The 5,304-nt window shown below is 49.1% G+C and overlaps 1 long non-coding RNA gene across 1 annotated transcript; it reads right to left on the bottom strand.

Annotated features, from left to right (window-relative positions):
• LOC141730798 (uncharacterized) lies at window positions 1-3,093 on the bottom strand. The gene is made up of 3 exons (XR_012582455.1): window positions 2,797-3,093; window positions 2,238-2,317; window positions 1-1,527 (listed from the first exon to the last, which is right to left on the bottom strand). It is a non-coding gene; the product is annotated as an uncharacterized LOC141730798 (long non-coding RNA).
• Between the last annotated feature and the right edge of the window lie 2,211 nt (window positions 3,094-5,304).

Below are 5,304 nucleotides of genomic sequence, written 5' to 3'. Positions count from 1 at the left end.
AATTACACAGTTATAATACTGTCATGGTTTGAGCCTGGCACAGAGCCAGTGCCCCCCATGAAAATGCCTCACCCTGGTGTCTGCTGTGAGATGTGACCAGGAATAAGCAAAACAGGCTCCAACTTAAACATAAAGAACACTTTATTACCTAAACTACAGGAAAATAGGGAAAGACTATAAGGAAAAGAAAAAAAAAATTGAAAACCTTACAAAAACCACTTTCCCCCCTCCCCACTACCTGACTTTCCCAATCCGATACATTCTCCCAAATCATCAACTGCCCAGCCTTGGCCCCACATTTTAGTATACTCAAACTGCAGTTCATGAAGAGGAAAGGAGTCCTTCTTGTTCCATAGGCTTCCCCTGGAAACACACTGAAACCTCGTGTGCTTCCCTGTCACTTCGGCACCGCCCGGAAAAAACGTCCTTTTGCCGCTTGTGACATCTTCCTTCCATGCCCAGTGCTCTCACCACTGACGCATGGCCAGAGCTGCTTTTAGGGTTGTCTTTCAAGGATGCCTTGTCTCACTCCAAAAAGGCACAGTCTCTGCTTTGGGACATCTGTCCCCCCCATATTTTTCCAACCCCCTGGGGCCGGGGGGTCCTCACGAAGAACCCTCCTGGTTTTGAGCCACTGCTTCCCCCTAAATGCAGTCTGTGTCACAGGAACAACTGAGTCCATGGCCACAAGAAAAGTCCAGCCAAAAGGCCACTCCAAATCATCTCTTCCCATTCAATCATCTCCACGTTCCTCGGGCCAGGTCCTTGTCTCATCTCATCTCTTATCTCCCTTCTTATTCAGCTTCGAGGAGGATTAGCATTTTTGCAAGGCCCCAATCATGAAAGAAAGGGTTAAAAGTTTCAGTCTCTGTCTATCTCAGAATGCTGGTACTCCCACAGGTGCTGCTGCTCCGCCGGCCAGGCTGCACTCTTCCCTCCCCTTTCTCCTCCCAGGCTGGCTGCTATCACATTCAGACGCCGGCTCTCCTCTCTCTCTCTCTCTCTCTCCTGGGGGGGGATGGCTGCCCGAGGGCTGACTCCCTGGGATCTTCCACCCTTCCATCCTCGAAGCCCCCTCAACCCCCATCTCTGTCCAGGCCCCGGGCCTACCGCATGGCTGCCCCTCCCCCGCCCAGCAGCAAGGCTGGACAGGGGAGGGTGATCTGACCTCTTCGAAGCGACGTCCCAAGAGAGAGTGCCAAGGGCAGTGCCCTGCTTTTTAACCCCTGTGTATTCTCGGAGGTGTGTCCAAACCCCACTGGCTACACCAGGTGCCAGTCTCAAACCCAAAACCTTCATTGGTTTGACCACAGCTTCCCAGAATTCCCACTTCTTCCTGGTCAAACCACCACATTTACACATATCTGTCCCAGCTCTCAGGCTGCCACAGCTCTTTCTTGTCTTGCATACATACCTTTCCTTAGATGTTCTCAGGCTCCTTTTCTCAAAGGCCATGCTATTCAAAGCTCCTGCTTCTTTCTTCTACAGATCTGTCCCAGCTCGATGGCTACCACAACTCCTGGCTGTCTTTAATACATTGAATACATGTTGCGGTGTGTTTTAAACTTTCGGGTCCCTTCCCCAGGTTTGGCAGTACCTTTCTTCCCCTTCTCCCCTCGCCCCCTCCTGGGCTGTCAATCAGTTTTAACATTCCAACAAGGCGGTGTGTGGTTAGTCAAGTTCAAAGGATGCCACTTAGGCCCAGAGGTCATTGGTCTGTCTAGGTGTCAACCCCCCCTGAGACCCTGCCCCTCTCACCTGATTGGTGGCTCACCTGTCCCCTCCCCTCCACCTGCCCCGGGAGCTTAAAAGGTGAATCAGACCATGCGGCCGGGATTCTGTTGGAGCTCTTCCCAAGATGCAGACCTCTGTAACCATGGAATAAACCTCTGGATATAACCCTCCAGGAGAATCCTCTCTTTTTTCTCTTCACCATCGCCTGAAGCTTTCCTCCTGAGGTAAATGGAGTTCCTAACAAGCCCGGACTTGTTTAGTGCCTGGCTGTAACCACCAAGAAGCTAAAGGTGTCTCTGGGGTGATACACCACAGTTGCTGCCTTTGGCCTGGCAGCAAGGGTCAGACTGGCCCAGGCACGATCTAACTGGTACTATTGGGATTCATATTCCAATAAATACATACATTTGCCTAGATGTTCTCAGGGCTGCATATTCTATCACATCAGGGTCACCAGGTGTTGTAATCACATTGTACTTTATCATATTTCTAGGGTCTCATACCTTCTGGATGGTTTTCTCACAGCAGCACTTCACAGCAGTGTTGTTCTTGCTTCTCAGTCAGGGCTCCTCTCCAGCTCTCCCTGAATGCCACACCGCCCTTTTATCCCAGCTACCTCCACGGGTCACAGCTGCTGCCCAATCAAGGACATCACAGCTGCAGCCCATTTACAATAACTAGAATCAGGGCAGGGTCACTTATACAATACAGAGATCTTTTACTGCCATACATATATTTACTCAGGCCCCTGTAGTAATCTTCCCCGTGGTGCCCGTTCAGCGCCTCATGGTGCGGCGTGGCCGCTTTTCCCAGCATGCAGTCCTCACCATGCATCTTGGTTTTTATCCATCTTATTATATTCCATATCAGTTTCCAAGGTCTTAGGATTTTAATTGCATTTCTGTCGCTTTTGTAAGCTGCATATATTCACCAGTTTATGTCCTTGTGTGAATATTTGATGCATTCTCTTTGGTAGGTTCTAATCTCTGATTTTTAGTTCATATTATCCAATCTAATAAATTCTGTTTTTCAAAGTAATTTCTTTAGAAAATGGGTCCATACCTGCATTGCTGGATGTTCTTCCATGGAGACAGATACTCCCATGTTCTCCGGTGGAATTTTCTCGATTTAAACGGGGTATATAATAAGAATTCCAGATTCTTAGAAGCTTTTTGCCACAAAACAGACCAAGGGGAGAAGCAATTACATATCGGCAACTATGAATAGCAGTTGCTATAGCAACTTAGCTGACAGTCTAGCAGTGGCGGGAAAAACGGGGGGAACTAAACCATTTTACACGTAATAGGGGAGAACAATACATAAATTGGGGGAATAACACAAGAAACTTAGCAACAGACTACCACATAAACTGACTGGATCTTCACGCTCACCTCTTGTTATATCTGGTTATTGGCTGGCCTGGCCACTCTCTGCACTCACCTTTTGATTCTTTCTTCATCTTCCCCGCGGGTCTGTCGGGTGGCTCTGCCCGCACACCAGCCTGCCTGCTCCCATTGTAGCCACAGGAGCTGGCTGAGTCGTGTCACGTCGGGGTCACCACAACTACGTCGGAATCCACGTGTTCTGTGGGGTCGGTGGTGAGACAGGGATGACACAGCCCCAGAGCTCCATGTGACAAACTCTGTGCTTTATTGTTTGCAGCCCTCTTATTCAGGGAGTCCAAAACTCCCAGGTCTAGACAGCTCATGGGTCTGAGTCTCACAGAGCCCAGCTCCTGAGCAGTGAGGTGCCGGCAGTCCAAGAGGGAAGGTGATCAGTGAAGGTCCCTGTCTGTAAACCCAGGGACTCCAATGCCACAGAGCTGCTGGAGCTGGGAGCACACTCCACCTGCTCACAGCTTCCTTTCTCCCAAGCAGCTCGAGGGAGGCACAAACAGCTCTGTTAACTTCTCATGGGGCTGAGATCATCAGAGCATGTCCAGCCCCAAACCTTAACAAGGCAATTTTGCTGACCCGGAATTTGTGCTTCTAACAGCTGCACATCACTTAGAGCTTGTTGGCTGCTCTCTTTCACAGATTAAATCTCCCTCCTTGTTGATCAGGTTTACAAGTTACAAATTATCAAACTGCAAAGAACATCCTATCTTAATAAAAATTTGCATATTTCACACTCAGCAACAAGATGATCTGAGAAGAGAGACTGGCACAGAACAAACATAGTCACTCACCACCTTGGAAAGGGAATTATAGTAATTATGGATATATAATAAAAAAAAAAAAATTAAGGCTTTTTTTGACAGAATGTGAAAAACAGAACATCAGCAGTTCTTCCTGAATAGTATCAGTAAATGTACTGCTGAGAATTTCTTCAGCTATTGGTGCAGCTGGGAATCTGAACCAAGTGACCATGAAAACTAAAGCTATGAGATAAAATGAGGCTTGGGACATAAGGTAAGGATCTGCAGTTTAAATGTGGCCTATTCAATGTGGCCGTGGTGTTATTCCTTTCTCAGCTGTTTGACCGTGTGTACCAGTCTTTATTTTTGGGGTTTAAAATCCACAGATGGACAGAACACTTCCTCTCACACAGCCAGAAACTTCTTTGTAATCATGTGTGCCTAATGTGTGCCTCCCTTCTACCCAGGAGTTGTACTGGTGACTCTGCACTCCCAAAGACACAGGATTCCTTCTGTCTTGTTAGGATAATGATTTTTGTGAATGTGCAGGGACAGACACATTGATTCAACAAACACACCACTAATGGACATAAAGGCTGTGCCAGAGCAAAACAAGGGAAGGGGTAAGAAATGTGTGACACAACTGGCAGCATGGTTGCTGCAATTAGCTGTTACTGATTGCCACAACTGGAGTTTTTCACAAGTTGTGGAAAATGCAGAAAAGGGGGTGGCCAGGTAGTGCAGATGACACTGCTTGAGATCCACAGGTGTGCAAAAGCAAGTGAAGCCAGGGGAGAGGAGGAAGAAGAAGACACCTACAAAGAGTCAAGAACTGCAGCAGGAGCTTGGGCTGTCCCTGTGAGAGCCCCCAGGTGCTGTGGGATGTGGGAGCTGGGCACCAGTGCAGGGGGAGTTGGAGTAGGGCTGTTTGTTTGTTTGTGGCCATGAGGAGAGCTCTCCTGGCTTCCTGCATTCCCACATTGTCCCTTTGTGTCCTGCTTGCCATGTAAGTTGGCAAAAAAGGCACTTCCCTCCCGGTGTGCCCTGAGCCCCTCCCCAGCTGGGGGAGCAAGGGGTGCACACTCTGCATGTCAGCAGATCTTCTCTCTGGTGCTGCTGAGCCAACAAGGTGCAGGGAGCACCACCAGCCTTTGCTCCCCCTCTGCCTCTGTGGGCGTCTGTCCTGCCAGCACTGCGTCCTCCTGCAGCCCCTGCAGCGGGCATTTGCCAGGAAGGGGTGAAGGACACACAGTCACAGCCCAGAAGAGGCTGTGGAAGAGCCTTAAACCTCAGGTCCTGCACAGACACCTGCAAAGATTCATACCTGACACCATTTGGGTGGAAGAAAGAACCTGGGCACGTTTCTGGCTTCTCGCGTGCGCCTTTGACCTCTCGGAATGAGCCTCCATCAGTTAAGTGAAAGAAAAGGATGC

Source organism: Zonotrichia albicollis, chromosome 13, assembly GCF_047830755.1.
Source record: "Zonotrichia albicollis isolate bZonAlb1 chromosome 13, bZonAlb1.hap1, whole genome shotgun sequence".
NCBI lineage: Eukaryota > Metazoa > Chordata > Aves > Passeriformes > Passerellidae > Zonotrichia > Zonotrichia albicollis.
Note: the sequence above shows the minus strand (reverse complement) of the source record. Positions and strands in the feature narration are given on the sequence as shown.